Source organism: Camellia sinensis, unplaced genomic scaffold (genome assembly GCF_055761805.1).
Source record: "Camellia sinensis isolate YWXY unplaced genomic scaffold, ASM5576180v1 Unanchor1, whole genome shotgun sequence".
Classification (NCBI taxonomy): Eukaryota; Viridiplantae; Streptophyta; class Magnoliopsida; order Ericales; family Theaceae; genus Camellia; species Camellia sinensis.
The window spans coordinates 9,959,754-9,977,359 of NW_028128987.1; the positions used below are offsets into that span (position 1 = coordinate 9,959,754).

The 17,606-nt window shown below is 33.3% G+C and overlaps 2 long non-coding RNA genes across 2 annotated transcripts; both read left to right on the forward strand.

Annotated features, from left to right (window-relative positions):
- Nucleotides 1-4,543: 4,543 nt before the first annotated feature.
- On the forward strand, nucleotides 4,544-7,123 carry LOC145814050 (uncharacterized). Its single transcript, XR_014357504.1, has 5 exons — nucleotides 4,544-4,964; nucleotides 5,034-5,156; nucleotides 5,861-6,059; nucleotides 6,669-6,772; nucleotides 6,895-7,123. It is a non-coding gene; the product is annotated as an uncharacterized LOC145814050 (long non-coding RNA).
- Nucleotides 7,124-7,754: 631 nt separating this feature from the next.
- On the forward strand, nucleotides 7,755-9,241 carry LOC145814051 (uncharacterized). Its single transcript, XR_014357505.1, has 3 exons — nucleotides 7,755-7,890; nucleotides 8,034-8,178; nucleotides 9,106-9,241. It is a non-coding gene; the product is annotated as an uncharacterized LOC145814051 (long non-coding RNA).
- Nucleotides 9,242-17,606: the final 8,365 nt, after the last annotated feature.

Here is a 17,606-nt window from a genome sequence, read left to right on the forward strand (position 1 = left end):
TCAAAAATGTTGGAAACAAGGGTCCTGCTCGAGCACAACTTCCTTCGCTCGAGCGGACATGCAAACATAAGAGGGGACACTCGAGTGCAACTTTCTTCGCTCGACCGGTCTGTAAACTTTGAAAAAGTACTGGTTGTGTGATTTTCACGCTCGACGATCGCTTGAGCGTGAGACTCAGGTCTTCGCTTGAGCGCAATTCTTATCGCTCGAGCGATTTGTAAAAACATGAAACTTCTGGGAGCTCGCATTTTACACTCGAGCGGACTTCTAGTCACTCGAGCGAAAGTGTAAGATCACAAAGTGGTCGCTCGAGGGCAGATCCTGACGCTCGAGCGGAAAGCAAAATTCTGAAATTTCCAGATTGCTCTTCTCAGCTCAAAACTCAAATTCAACCCTTCAAAACACAACTTTTGGGCCCCAAAACTTGAGAAAACAAGTCTAAACTTGGAAAACATAAAGAAGTAAGGATCATTTTATGAAATCAAGGCCCATAAGAATGTCAATTATACAAACTCAAGCTTAAATTGTAAAAACATAACATGAATATGACATGCATAGAGTGATTTAAGCTCTAAGTTTCCAAATCATAAGCAAATGAGATGTTTAGATCAAAAACTTGTTGAATTCCTTAAACAAAACAAAGATATAGACATGCATGTGGAAATTCTTGAGAATCAAACTCAAAAATGCCATGATATATATATATATATGCATGCATGCATGCATGATAAACTTCTATAGTCAACCATCTAAGTTCAATTCTTGCACTGTATCACTCAATTTTTTGAATTCATGTGCTAAGTGACTCAATCCCAAAGCTAGAAGGTTGAATTCTTACCTTCAATGGTCAATTGTTTGAAGTCTCAAGCCAAACCCTCCAAATTCTCTTGTAATTCTCCTAAGATGGGCTCAATCTTCTCTTCTCCCTCTCTCTCTACGTTTGTAGGCTCAAGCGATGAGGGCATGAGTGTGTAAAGTGTAATCAAGAGCTCACTTGTGCCTTATATAGGCTCAACTAATGAAGCTTTATTCTATTTTATTCGTTCTAAATCGAATTTCAATTGAACTTACTATAATGTTCTAAAAATGCCAAATAACACATATACCAAGTCAATTTCATGGTCGGATGCCGATGAGGCCTTTGATTCGCAAAATATAACAGAATTTCAAACAGATATTCCTACGATAAACAAATAGAAACACAAATAATGTAACACATATGCAAATAATCTAGAATTTTATCTTAATTACTTATTACGCGTATTGAATTATAGATTAACGTTAATCAGAAGTCGGGATTGTTACAAGAATCAGCACCTATGTATACGTGCAATTTTTGAGACTTTTACCTTGAACACACAAACCAACTTAATTCAGTGGAGTATATCCTCTTTCTTTACCCAAATATCATACATTTACAATGTATTAAAGACATAGTCATATTTAATGACAACGGATGAGAGATTAGTTTCAATTTGCCTAGTCCTCATGCAAATTCTACAACACTCATAGCTATCTTCCACCGATAACCCAAAATAGATATTTCTAAACAGATATACAATCTCCAAAATAAATAAACTATCTAAATTTCCATAGGTGAGAGATAATACATATCCAACTCCACCATTTATATAACCATCTATCTAATTTCACATTTTCAAAACCAATTCTATTTATTGTACAAAACAAATGTTTAAGACATTTTAGAGCAAACTCCTCTCTCTTCCAAAATCCAACCCAAGTGTCAAAATCAACCATTTTACTACACACAATCTCATATTCACTCCCATACCCATTTTCAACACATCCATTTGAAAACCCCTCTTTTAAACCAAATTCATAGATTTGTTCAATATCCTTCAAATTCACAATAATGTTTATACAAAACAAATAACTATGTTAAGAGTCATACAGGAGTAAAGAAAATCCCTACCTCAAAGCTAGAAGACGAACAAAGCAAGGGAAGAACTCGGATGAAGCCGAAATCCAACTCTAATTGAATGAAAATATAGCCCTTGAGATGCTCTACCTTTTTAACAAAGGCACAAGGGTAGAGAAACCACTAAATCTAGGTGAAAAAGTAAAGAGAGAGGGAGTTTTGGAGAGAGAAACACTAGATCTAGGGTTTTGAAATGTTTTAGAGAAAGAGAGAGAGATATGAAAAAGTGATGTGAAATGACCTTTTTACAAACTGATATACGCATAGTCTGCTCAAGCGCAAAAAGTGACGCTCGAGCGTTCAAACACAATAAGTTGTTTAGCTCGAGCGCAATTTTCACGACCCAAACCCGCCCCTATAGGTTTAGCGTCGTAACTGGCCAGTAATCCAAGATTACCTTTGGCCTCAAAGACAAAATTTCAAAATATTTATAATCATATCGGGGCCTAAAGCGGAAGCAGAACAATAATAACAATATCCATTGAGCTTGTGCATACATGATGACTAAAATAATTAAAACATTTAAACACAATAATAATTTATATACAAATCTTATATATCTCACACACATATACATTTAAGACTCAGTAAAATTCAAAGCTCTGACAAAGCTAAGGGCTGGTTTACTTGGCTCTACTCGAGCCTAACTTGCTCCATTCCGAAAGCTCTTTAAAAGGCTGACACAGGTAGACTCCGAGGCTTCCTCTATCCTTGTTGCTTAGTTTGCTCACCTACATATGCATATAAATAATGAGCTAAAGCCTAGCGAGTAATAACAGAATAAAGAGGTCAAATGAATGAAGTTCAATGATAATACAAAAACCTGTTTTACAATTTTGAAACGATTCTTAAATCATTTTTGAAGGTAGGCATTTTCCATAATATATCAAATTTATAACGAAACATTTTCCATACCAAATCCCTTACCAAAACATATATTTCATTTTCCCGAAACAATCCATTTCAACAGGCAAAACAATTCGATTAGCCATCACATTAATCCCTTGCAATAATAAAAACCATTCGCGATAGCATTTTCATTAATTCATAAACTTCATCATTAAGATCTTTCAATGTTAAATTATGTGGTACATCCATGAAGTAATAACGAACCGTATGTCACAATCCAAAAGCCATGGTATTGTTACCTCCAGGCAAGGGCCTATAGCCATGGTATTGTTACCCCCAGGCAAGGGCCTATAGCCAATGGATGCCACAATATCGTTTCAAAATGAAACTTCATTCATTAAAGGACAGAACATTTCAATAAGCCATGTTATCAATTTTCAAATCGTTTTAAGAATTCATTCAATCAAATCACATATCCATTTTGATAGCAATAACATTTTTGAAAGTAAAGATAATTTGAACATATCTTTATAAGGCTATTACTCACAGTGGGTTAAGTTGATATAAGGCCTCAGACGTCCACCTAAACAAATCACATTACAAAACACAATAATAGCACCATTCAATATTCATTTCATTTTAATTCAACTCTCTTTATGTGTTTCTACTTCATTCTCTGACTATCTGAGTCCAATTGGTGCCTAAGAATACTTAGAATGTCATGAGGATGCAATTATGCATTTAAAAGAGTTAGTCAAAATTTGATGAAAATAGGGTCCTCGCTCAAGCGCTACTTTGGTCGCTCGAGCGGACTGTAAAATTTTGAAAACTTCTGGGAGCTCGATTTTCACGCTCAAGCGAGACTTTCCTCGCTCGAGCGGACAGTGTGAATTCTAGAATTTCCAGAATTGTGTTCGAAGTTCAAATTTGATATTCAAAGCCTCAAAACTTGTATTTTGGCACAAAATCATGGAGAACCATTGTAATTTAGTAAACACTCCCAATTAGAAATCATTTATTCAAAATCATGCTCCAATTGTCCGAATTTAGATTTTATTCATTTTCTTTATGTCAAACCCACAATTTTAAAATATAAATTAGACTTTCCAAACTCTTGAAATTTCATCATGTATGTAAAAATAGAATCCAATTTCATTAACAATAACAAAATCAAACTTAACTTATGAATTACAACATTAATTCCTTAGAATTTCGACTTAACTCAATCTTTAACCAAAAACTCAGTTTATAATCATAAATGTTCTAAAATGTGTTTAAATTGAATAAAACTTTTAAATTCAATTACAAGCATGGATCAAACAAATTCATAATATTCATAATAAAATCAAAATTTTTTCTTACATTAGGATTAATTCCAAGTTTCCATAAATTTAATTTTTCTAAAGCTTTTCATTTCTTTCTTCAAAATATGAGATTGAATTAATCCAAATTCTTCAAAATCTATGATGCATGTATCATTAGAGTATTAAAACTTACAAAATTTGTCCATGCATGTATAAATGAAACTCAAATTCATGCAAGACTACCAAAAACCAAACTCAACATAATTGATGTCTAAATTAATTTCTATAAATTGAACATAACTCACTACAAGAAAAGTTGCCTATGACGACGTTTGAATCAAAGACGTTTTATGAAACGCCGTGGTATATCTCAATAGCCAACACGTTTTTCAAGGCATGATGACTGTTGATGGTCTCAATGAGCCATGTCTGTTTTACTTAACAGACACTTAACCCCATTCCAATTACCAAAGTAACACAATCTCTCATGAGCTGCTCCTCTCTCGCGATTAATATCGATCTCTCTCAATAGCTGTTCTTCATTGGACTCGAACTCGATCTTTCTCACTCTAGCTGTTCTTCATCAAACTCTGTGTGTGTGTGTGTGTCTCTCACAAATCGTAGATCTGAAATCGAACAAGAAAGTCGATCTAATCTGATCGAAATCCATACTCGATCTGATCTGATCTGATCTCTCTTGCATTTTGTTAGATTTGTTCTTGCCCTAGCTTTTCTTCATCGAACCCGAACTTGATCTCTTTCGCAAATTGTAGAGCCGAAATTGAACAAGAAAATCGATCTAATCTCATCAAAATCCGAACTCGATCTAATCTGATCTCTCACACATTTTGTTAAATCTGCTGATTAACAAGGTTTCAAGCAAGTCATTTTTATTTTGGTTTTCATTAACAAGTGTTAATAGGTGTTTGATTTCTTTGTAGGTGGCGATGAAGTGTAGAGATCGGTTACATGAACTTGTAAAGGAAGAGATAGAGAAAAAGGATTCGAGTACGGAGGAGTGGAAGATCGCGATGGAGAGTAGTTTCAATCACATGGACAATGAGGTGATTGCATGGAACGACAGATTCATTTTTTGTTCTGTTCAGATTTTTTTCTTTTCTTCCTCTTCTTCTTTGTTCTGTCCAGATTTGTCCTCCTCTTCGATTCATTTTTTTTTTCCAAATTTTTTTATTTTGTTTCTTTACAGCAAACGAAGAACAAAGACAATAATTTTTCATTTTTTTTCCAGATTTCTGTTCTGTCCAGATTTTTTTTTGTTCTGTCCAGATTTCTGTTTCCTCTTTTTCCATTTTTTTTTTCCAGATTTTTGTACTCCTCATTGGCAGCAAACCAAGAACAAATTGATCTTATCCAGATTTGTTTTTCATTCTAGATTTCTGTTTTGTCCAGATTTCTTCTTCCTTTTTCCTGAACTCCATTTTTTTTTGCTGATATATATATTTTATTTTTTTATATTTTTTTTCCCTACAGCCACTGGAATTTCATGCAACTTGCATCTAGAGCCTTTATTTGTAATCATCTTTAAAAAGAAAAAAAGAAAAAAAAAGGTAATGTAAAATGACCCCTGTTCTTTGACTTTGCCCTCTTTTTACTGTTGTAGACTGTAGTAGAAACATAAAAATGATATATTTTAAGAAGAAACATAAAATAAAAAAACTGATATATTTTTATATTTCTTGTGTTTAGTGAACATTTGTTAGATTTTTTCATAAATTTTTTCATTGTGTGACTATGACTGCATTGTTAGCTAAGGTTGCGGCCATGGCACTTGCTCAGCACCCAGTTGTGAATACTACATGTAAAGATGGGAAGAGTTTTACTTATAGTAGCAGTATAAATATTGCAGTTGCTGTGGCAATTAATGGTGGGTTGATAACCCCTGTTCTTCCAAGGTGGTTTGGTGGATTCCTTTCATGTATTCACATTTCTTCCTCGTAATTGAAAAGGTAAAGTTTTCTCCATAGCATACATAAGAAAAATGTTGCATATAGGGATTTAATTGATTTTTAGTAAACCGCACTAGTTAAGCATAATTAGATTTGGTTTTCTTAAAAGGTTGTTATAGTTTTATACTGAAATGTTATTTATTTTCATGTATTCACATCATTTGCAATAATTTTTGTTCTTTTAGCTTTATATTAAAAGGAGAGATCGACGTAATTATGTCAAAATTGTAGCGTTTGTTGTGTTTTCTCTAAACTTAAGGGGGAGGTCAGTGTACTTTATCCTATTATTGAACATCCTCATAATTTATATCAAACTATCTTGTAGCCCTTGATTTGTCCATTTTCATCTTGTAATTTATCCTATTATTGATTTGTCCATTTTCATCTTGTGCCTTATGATGTTTTACCAATCCATGGCTGTAAGTTTGGCACTGGCAAATTTGGCTAATTTATATGATGACTCAATTACTTGCACTGTTATCCATATAACCTTTGTTTATGTTGTTGAAGAAATTATTTATAATCGGTATTTCTGATATGTTCTAGAGTTTCTTGGCCTCTTGGACCTTTTCATGTATTATATTATTGAACTTTGTTATGTGGCTGCAGGGTGAACCAAGTTTCCATCTATTTGGTTTTATAATGTGTCATGGTGCTACAGCTGCAAGGGCATTAAAGTCTCTGCTTCAAGGCATTTTGCTGTCCTCAGAAGGGTAATTAACTATTTGTCTCTATAACAAAATTGTAAATATTTTGGGCCCTTTATTTTTGTTATAGATTATTTATCTGCTTCCATTATTGAAAACCCACACTATTATCTTAGTTTCTTTTCCAGGGAAAAACTAAATTCTATGAACCTTCTGTTATACATGGCACCAATAGCTGTTTAGTTCTTAATTCCTGCTACATTGTTGATGGAGGAAAACATGGTTGGGATCATAATAGCTCTTGCCAGAGATGATATCAAAATAATCTTTTATTTACTCTTCAATTCTGCCTTGGCATATTGTGTGAACTTGACCAATTTCTTGGTCACCAAACACACCAATGCTCTGACTCTCCAGGTCTGTCCCTTCGTTCTAACATAGCTTCTTTCCTGTTTTAGTTTGGCATCAATGATATCTTAAAAGAACTGGGGACTCTTTACTTGTTATTGAAATATAAAGAAGAGGATTTTTTCTACATGATGATCGAGGATATGATTATTAATTAAGGTTTTAACATAAAAATCATTAAGGAAAAACTGTAAGGTTTAACATTGATAATTCCTTGTAATATGTTAGTTCTTCAATTTGGTCCTACATCTAATTGTTTTCAGAGCATCATTTGTGACATGGTCTTGTGTCATGACATAGAGTTGTGTTTTGCATGGTAAATTCTTTAGAACTGTGAGTACTTTGTTGGAACACTAGCTCCCGTCTTGCCATTTTTCTCCCTGAAGAACATTTTACTAGCATGATGCTTAACTCATAAATCATTCTTTTTGTTGCATGATGCTTAACTCATAAATCATTCTTTCTATTTCTTGTCCTAATTATCTGGGATTTCAGATCTGGAAATTTACTTACTGTTTTCTTTGGAAAATTAGAGCAGGTCAAGAATAATAATATTCCTACTTGGTTAATGCTAAATAATAATATTTGCTTGATGTTAGTGCGGCTTATATTATTGATCAATTGTATTTCATATTTGAAGACCATATCAGAAAAATCAGGTCCAAAGGACTCAGCAGCAACTGGCTGAACTAGAGCGCAAGAAAGCTGATATTAAAAGAAATGCAGCTCTTTCAACAGCTAAATTTGCAGAGGCTTGTCAAGAGCCAGGATTGCAGGTATGATCCTGCATTGCATGCCACTCTACTGATGATGTATATTCCTTCAAGAACGAACAAATTAAGTGTCAACTTTTGTTTCTTGTCCTAACTATCTGGGATTGCAGCTAAACATTTTTAGGTTGTCTTGCTGGAGTGGACAGATGATTTGGAGCTGTTCATATTAAAGGGTTATGGTAATGCATTAAACTACCAGATGGGAGTGCCATTGCTTGAGGATGTTGTTCAGTCCATGGAAGCTCCAACACTTCTGTCCCTTACTCCTCTGTGCTATGTTTTTCTAGCAAGGTTGATCTTTGATTCTTAATAAAGTAAAATCAGAAGCAATGTTGATCTTCTTTTTAGAATTTTTGTTTTTGTTTTTGCCCCCTTGATTCTCTTTCAAAGTGCTGACCTTCGGTAAATCATGACTGTGTTAGACTTATGTTTAATAATTTCACAGTGCCAATAATCTTCGGTAATATATTTGTGTTAGTTAAATATTATTTGACTAGCACTTGGGCTGAAACTTGGACAAGCAGAGTACAACCCATTGAGTGAAACATTGAAAGCAACTGCTTGCACTAGCAGTGTGACCAGCCATCATGGTGATTGAGTAGAATGTATCCTAGTCACTGGTCACAACCTACATAGCCTAGTCTAGATATACTATCTGTTGCCATGATTAGAGTTTTATTGTGAGTTCTATTCAAACTAGCTAAATAGTACAGAATATTGATACAGGGCATATTGTTTATATAACCTTCACAATTATTATATCATCAAATTATTTGTTGAAATCATATTGAAAAAACAGATGTCACATGGTGCGTAGAACTGGACAGGTTATATTGGATTTTTATACTTCTCGTATTAAACTTGTCTATAATGGGAAGCTTCTAGATGGATTTGATGGTGGAATGTAACTTTTTGCATCCGAACCTTTTGCTTGTTTTTGGAATCATCAACTTCATGTCTTTTCAATGTGTGTTAATGTTCTTTTTGTGTGAAGAATATTAAATATTTAATGCTGCTATATTTCATGTATAGGCTTTCACTTGTTTAAAATTCTATATTTGCTATGGTTGGTGGGTCCTTAAAGAGGAGAGATAGAAGCACAATGGTATTCTCTGGCTAGCTCATCACAAGCTCTATTTGTTGCTTTTGTGTATTTACTTCATTTTATTTTATTATTTTATTTTGTTTATAATATGCTTATGGGGATTCATTTTGCAGGGGGTCTTCCGGCCATATTAATTGATCAAAATAAATTGATTGTATCTATTGGGGGAGTGACAGCTCTTGCAGCAGAGATCTACACACTAAGGTATTGGACTACTACAAGTAAATCTAAAAAATGAGTTGAGGTACAAAATTGAGTTAAAGGCAGTTCTGCAGGCAAGAGAGTCTAGTGATCTATTCAGTTTAAGTGTTGGTTAGACAGTAGTCTGCTTGTTTACACCCAAGTTTTGTTAGTGGATTTGTTTTGTTCTAGACCCCTTGTGATCTGTTGCAGTAAATGAGAGTTTATAGGAACTCTAGCGTACAAAATGGTTCCCTTTTTGGTGCTTCAAGTACGTAATGGTTGATGATTGGATGCTTAGCTTACTAATTTTACTTGCTGCTTTTTCCTTACATCCTAACAGACCTTACCAGTTTCATGCATGTACACCATTCAAATAACAAGCTGCAATTTCTGGACTGGTTAAAATATTTTATTCAGTGTATGTCCTTTAATGGGGATGGAGTTGGAGTGGGTTTAAAGGTGATTTACAAGATTGCCTTTTGATATTGTCAATTCAGTGTGTTAAAAAAATATTGTACAAAAATTGTACTTTTTAAGTGTATATAGATTAGATCTAAAATGTTGAAAAAGAAAATGGATTAAAATGTTAAAAAAAGAGCTATAACGGCGTTTTTTCAAAACGCCACTACAGTGCCAACGGACATTTTTTTAAAATAAAAAAATTTATCACGGCGTTTTAAAAACGTCGCTAAATATTGGATGACGTCATTTTATCATTATTTATCGCATTTAGCGGCGTTTTTAAAAACGCCGCCTATACTAATTTTACGACGTTTTTAAAGCGTCATAAACTTATAGCGACGGCCGCGTCTTCGACGTTTGGTGATAAGCGTCACTAAAGGAATTAGTGGCGTTTTTCATACATATAGCGGCGTTTTTAAAACGCCGCTAAAAGTCATTTTTCCAGCAGTGACTCCATTGTATGGGTCAATTCTTAAAATAAGTCTTGTTGCATGTAATTTATAGGACTCAATTCAAGAATATTTCTTAAAATTAAACTCAACCTTGATAAGTTTTAAGAATCATAACTCATATTTTGCAAACTAACTTGATTGAACATGCAAGACTCAATCTATGAATTTATATAATTAATCCTCAAATCTCTATTTTAATTTTCTCTAATCTGCCTTCAACTAATTTTGTCTAGATTAATTAAACCACACTAGAAAGAGGATGGAATTCCTTACCTTAAGATGAATTTTCCATAATTTTTAACTTGAGTTTTGATATGCCACAAAGCCTTCTTCTTCCCTTCTCTTTCTTCCTCTCGGTCTCTCTCTCTCTCTCTTTCTCTCAGCCGTGCTCTCCCCCTCTTTCTTTCTTTTATCATTTGTTTCCAGCAGATGAAGGCTCCTTATTGAGTTCATCATCTTTTATTTTATTTTATTACAAGGTAGTGGGACACTTGTCTTATTATATAAACCCATGGTGGTGTATTAGTTATTTCTTTAACTAATTAATCTTGCTTAAAATACTTAATTGAGATTGAACTTTGATTTTAATTAGCTTAATTAACCATCTTTTAATTTTAATTAATCTTGATCATGATTTAATTAATCATAACTAATCACAAGTCCCACATAATTAATTAGTCTAATTGACTTCAATTAAGGCCCAGTTAATTTTATTTAGTTTTGTCATTCTGATTTAGATTTTTAATCAAATTTTCAAAAAGCTTCGAATATCAAATTAAGCTTATTGACATCATCAATTTTTGTTTCTCAAATCATTTAGGCCTTCAATTTCTTATCAGACTCAAAATTTTCATTAATAACTTACATATTCAAATTGGATATCTCAAAAATAGATTTAATTCGTAATAATCACAATTCTCCATCCTCACAATTTAATTAACTTAATTACCTCTAATTCGGACCTAATTAATCAAATCTCAATTTTACTAAACTGAATCAAGTATTTAATTAAACTCTCAAATGGGTCCGTAATTAAAAATTAAATTGATTCAATTTCTTAATTTCACTTCCTTAAGCCATTTGGGCCCTTAATTTCTAATTCCAAAATAAATCTTTAATAGAATCATATACAGGTCAGATTTTACAATTCTTATAATTTTCAAATTAAGTCAACGTAACGACTAATTAAAAATCCAAATCTTCATAATTAATCAAATATAAAATATTATACGAGGCGGGGTCGTCATAGCAATAAGTGACACTCGAGTGCCAAGACACAAAGAAAAAGGGAGACACTACTTGAGCGCATGAAGTGACACTCAAATGTAGAATACGCGCTCCCAGTAGTTTTGCAGACAGTAGACCAATGCTCGAATGTAAGAAAGGCCGCTCGAGCCAAGATCGTTCGAGCACAGAAAACGATGCTCGAGCGTAGAATATACTCTCCCAGTAGTTTTGCGGACCTGCAAACATACTGCCAGTTCACAAAAATCCCGTTCGAGAGCAAGAAGTGTCACTCAAGCGGAGGGGTATAATTCTGGACAACAAAAGTTTTGAAAACTAAGCTACCAACCTATTTCAAACATAACCAATACAACCCAATAGCCAAACTCAAAGAGATAAAGGAAATATGACATAAACAACAATATGAAACCATGAAACCCGAGTCCATAATGCAAAATGGGTTGGGTCTAAACCAGAATCGCTATAAGATTCATATTCATTTTTTCTGTATTTCATTCCATAGTTTTTAGTGAGCTGAAAGAAAGGGAGTGAGGCTCAAGCGGCCTACAGAGATTGTTTTGGATCGAATACGGGTAATATCCCAACTCATATTAGGAATATACTCCAACAGCAGCAGAACTGAGGAACACGATGACGACTACTATCGACTTAGGTGTTCATCGATGGCCCCACTAACCACCGACCTCGTTAGACCACCGTCCACGTCTCTTCGGAATCTCCACCGCCGACGATGTTGCGCATTCTTTGGAATATACAATAATTAGATTTCCTTCAGTGACTTTCGGTATGAGAGATAGAAAGGAGAGAAAAGAAAGAGGGGAAAGAAAATGTCTATGTACGTATGAGTCCTAATGGAGAAAGAGAGTCTCAGACCCAATATTTGGGCCATTCGGGGGTCAATTTTCGAGTTACAAATCATTTTTCTTAATTTATTATGCAACAATGATTCATCCCACTAAAAATATCATCACTAATATCACTAATGCATTAAAAAAGTAAAAAAAAAAAAATACAACTCCAACACTAAAACATTACATCATTAATGGCGGAATCCACTGCCACCTAATTAGTAGGAGCACTAATTAGTGCTCCCAAACATTTTTCTTTATTATGTGGATAAGAATAAGTTCTTACAAAATGACCAAAATACCTCTCTAGCCCGACCCTTTTATTTCTCTCACTGTTCGATATCTCTCTTTAATCAAAAAAAAAATTCTCTCTCATCAGATCTCAATCTCACACTCTCTATCTCTCTCACCAATCTCAACGCCACAGTTACCTCCATCATCGACTACTCATCCATCGTCGATCTCAGTGCCACTGCCGTCTCTATCATCGCTGACGATCACAAACTCATCCACAGTCAATCTGACGTCTCTCTCTCTCTCTCTCTCTCTCCCCTTTACAGATCTAAACAGCTTTTGATGAAGTGTTTTTGGGCTCGTTTGGTTTGATTTTCTGAAAAAATTTTGGGAAATTTTCTCTACAAATAAGTTTTCAAAAATAATCAAACCAAACAAATTTTCCTAAAAAAATTTCTCAAAACTTGTAAACCAAACAAGTTTTCCAAACAAATCTCTCTCTCACACATATCAAATCAATCACTTTTTCCAAAACTCTATCTCAAAATAATTTTCCAAAACATCTTTTAAAAAAAACTAAACAAAACATGTTTTCGTACTTTTTATCTCTAAAACACATCTCTCAAACACAAACCAAACATACCCTTTATTTTTCAGGGATTTCGAACTAATTGGAGCCAGATTTGAAGGTTTTGAAAATCATCTGGAGGTTTTCAATCAAATCTGTTATTAGTTTTTGTTGTTGTGATCGTTGTTGTGATTGTTGTTGTTGGTACCTTCATCGTCTAACTGAGAATGATTCCCATGACTTGGCTTCAAAAACGTAAAGATCAGCGGATAGCATGTCACGTAAGCCCCTGTTGCCGTAACTCCGACGACGACCAGGCCACTTCCCATGAATCATCGTCGCTGCCTGTAGCAAAGGTTGACACGGTTGGATCGGGCGAAATTTACACCCCTATATATATATACCATCTCAAAGAATATCACTACGAATATATAGGCTTACAAAAACATTAATTAGGTTAGAAAAAGTAATTTACGGCTTAAACTTGAAACAACCTCCTTTCGTCTCAAAATATTAGTCTCTTATTCTATTTTTTATTATTTCAAAATATTAATCCATTTTTAAAAATTAATGAATAAAATAATATAAATTTATTATTTTAGCCTTCTTTTAAATTCATTAATAACACAAAAAGTATAATTATAACAATTGATATTCTAAAAAACATATATTATCAAAGGGTAAATTTGAAAAATTAATATTTTTAAAATATAATAATTGTACTATCAAAAAAACTGAATTCCCCACAAGGAATTGTTATTTTGAGACGGAGTGAGTAATGATCAAGTAAGCAACATTTATTTTGTTTTAATTTTGTAACGATCAAACACACTGAACAGTAATGATTCTATTTTATTTTTATCAAAATTCCGAACACTATGTGGTGTACACTTGATATTTTATGTCAAATTTTGAACCTCTGTTGGTTATTGGCCTAAATTAGAAACAATTAAGGACCAAATTTATTTTTTTTTTAATTTTAAAAGTGAAAAAGTGTTTGTAATGCAATTCATCACAAAAAATACTCCTTCCTTAGTATAGAATGTGTTGATGGGAAGAAGCTGTTATTTGAATTGCACATAAACTGAGTTGAATATTTAGATTTCTTTTGATAATTATAGATTTTAATTAAAAAGTTAAAAAGTCATTATAAGTAATCATGTCATTCTCTCTACTATTTTTTTTTGTACTTCCTTTCATAAAAACTTAGAAAGTTAATAAAATAACTTTTGGATAAATTACACTGATACCTCTTGAGGTTTGTGTTTATTACAGTTCCCCACTCACCTTTTGAAAATTATATCTCCCCCCTTGATGTTTAAAGTTTCATTACAGATTCCCCCTCAGCCCTTTTAATTTTTTTAAATACCAATTTTACCCTCATTGGGTAAATTACATTGACACCCCTCACATTTTAGAAATTACAATCCCCTCCTTAAGATTTAAAGTAATATTACCAATTGCCACCTCGGTTAGTATTAGTTGGAAAAAAAAAAATCATTGAAAAAAAAAATTCATTGGAAAAAAATTAATTGAAAAAAAAAATTTGTTAGTAAAATTTTTAATTTTTTGTTTAAAAATCAAAGTAAACTCATTTTTTGAATTTACGTTTTTTCCTCAAATTTACAAACTAAGACAATTATTTATAAACCAAAAAAATTATCAAACAAGCTTTTATGACAGTTTTTTAAATTTTTATAAATATATATTAAAAACTGAAAACGAAATGGTTACCAAACATGCTTCAGATGGTAAAAATGTCATAAAATTAACAAATAATTAAATAAGTTACCAACATAAGAAATGATTTATCAAAAGATTCTTAGGCTATGTATGGTTTGATTTTTAGAATTTTTTTTTAAAAATTAAAAATTAATTTGGTTAAGAAATAAAAAATAAAAAATAATTTCGTTTAAAAAATAATTTTTTTATTTTTTATTTCTTAACCAAATTAATTTTTAATTTAAAAAAAATTCTAAAAATCAAATCATGCATAGCCTAAGAATCTTTTGATAAGTCATTTCTTACGTTGGTAACTTATTTAATTATTTGTTAATTTTACGACATTTTTACCATCTGAGACCTGTTTGGTAACCATTTTGTTTTTAGTTTTCAGTTTATAATTACAAAAATTTTAAAAATTGTCATAAAAACTTGTTTGATAATTTTTTTGGTTTATAAATGGTTGTCTTAGTTTGTAAATTTGAGGAGAAAACGTAAATTCAAAAAATTAGTTTTCGTTGGCTTTTAAACAAAAATTTAAAAATTTTACTAACAATTTTTTTTTTTAATTAATTTTTTTTTCAATGAATTTTTTTTCCAACTAATACTAACCGAGGAGGCTATAGCGATCCCGATTTTCCTTCCATTGGTTGTTGTATTCCGAACTCAGTTTCGTGGATGTCGGCTGTTGCATATGTTTCATTTCCGTCCTTTAATTCTTTGTATTTGAGTTTTAGGATATGTTCGGCAAGTTTGTAACAGGTTGGGTGTGTTTTGAAACAAATGGTTGCTGCCTAGATTTTGGTGTCTTCGCTCGAGTAAGGCTTTTGTCGCTCGAGCGAGCTCTGTGTTTTAGTTCCTTCGCTCGAGCCAGGGTTCCTTCGCTCGAGCGAGAGTTAGGGGGGGTGTGTCTGCTGGCTTGAGCGAGAAGTCTTACGCTCGAGCTTGTGTCTGCATCTGGTTTCGGACCTGAAGGTTGCGTTTCTTGGCTCGAGCAAGCTTTCCTTCACTCGAGCGAACGAGGACTATGTTTTGGGTTTCTTCGCTCAAGCGAGCGTTTCCTCGCTCGAGCGTGCTTCTAGGTTGCAGACCTAAAGCTTCGAATTGTTGGCTCGAGCGAGGTTTCTTTGTGTCTGGTCGCTCGAGTCACCATTCCTTCGCTCGAGCGAGCCTCGAATATATCAGTTTGCAGCAGCGGGTTTTTTACACACTTTTTCATCCTCTCTTTTACACAAACCCTAGATCAGCTACTCCCTCTCTCTATATATACATTCTCTCTAAGATTTCATTTACTTCTAGAGTGTTTCCACCCAAATCTCTTTGTAAGGAAGATAGAGGGTGGCGTGGGCTTCACTTTAATCTGAAAAACAGTGGATTCGAAGCACTTCGAGTTTTCTTCATCTTCTCCATTTGGTCTCTTCATTTGAGGTAGGGATAACCTACTCCTCTATATGAGTTTTGACATAAATGTTGGGTATTTTGGATATATAGATGGTGTTGCTTGGTAATTTTGGGAAAGTAAGGGTTTGTATTGAAATTATATAAAAAGGGGTTTTGTGTTTTAAAAACTCCATGTGTATGTGAGACCTTGGAAAATTGAACTATTGTTGTTGAATTAATGAAAATGAGCCTTAGGGCCAAGGTTTGGGAAAAATGGGGAAAAGCCCTAAATTAATGTGATTAATTAATTTGTGTAATTAATTTGGAAAAGATATGAGAATGTGAAATTGAGTTGAAACTCGTGAAATTGGGAAATTGTGGGATTGAACGGTGTAGTTGGATTAGTTAATCACTCACCTATGGAAAGGTTAATATTTTATCTGTTTGATAAATTTATTATCTGTTTAGAGATAACTGCTTTGGACTATCGGTGGAGGATAGTCTTGATTATTGTAGACATTGTATGTTGATTAGGGAAAAACTGAAACTAATCACCTTGAATATGTCATTGAATATGACGGTTGGAATAATACATTGAATTTGTGTATTGATTGATTATTGTATATGATAAGTGTTTAAATACATTGTATATGTATACTGTTTGGGAGGAGATAGGGAATGTACTCCATGGTTTGGGAGAAGATATGGGATGGACTCGCAAACCTATTTGGGAGGAGATAGGGGATGGACTCCATTGATAACTAAGTTGGTCGGAGTGTCCAGGGTGAAAGTCCCGAAATCCTGATTACATTTGCATAACGTAGATAATTGAAGTATTGGAAGTGTTTTTGATATGAGTGTAGTCTCATTTACTTGTTTAGGTAGATAATGAGCCATATTTATAAACTTGAATTGGAAGTAAAGAGAGATGTAATGAAACATGAACGTATTTGTCATGAAACTGGAAAGTGTTGTAAGTTGGTTTGCAAGTGTTAATCATCTATCGAATGCTAATGGTTTAGTTATTTCTCATATTTGGTTTAGTATATCTCTACTGGGCTTTGGCTCACCCTATATGGGACATAATTTTCAGGTTCAGGTGATATGCCACCTCCAAGGACGTAGCTTGGGAGCCTTTAAGGCTGATAGCTCTTTTTGTTGTTTTCTTTTGGTATTACATGTAAATTCAAGCCGAGGGCTTAATGTGTATTTGAGTTAGTACTCTCTTTTTGTAACCAAGTGTTGGCTTGGAAAGTTGTAAGCCCGTAGGGCATTTACTTTTGTTGTCAACATGTAATACTTTTGCAATGAATACTCTGATAAATGAAAATATGCTTTATTCTCGTATGTCTATGGATATCTTAAATGTTGGGTTTATGCATTATTTTGAGGACGTTACGGGGGCAATTGGTAATGCTAATTTAAACCTTAGGGAGGGGATTGTAATTTCTAAAATGTGAGGGGTGTCAATGTAATTTACCCAATGAGGGTAAAATTGGTATTTAAAAAAATTAAAAGGG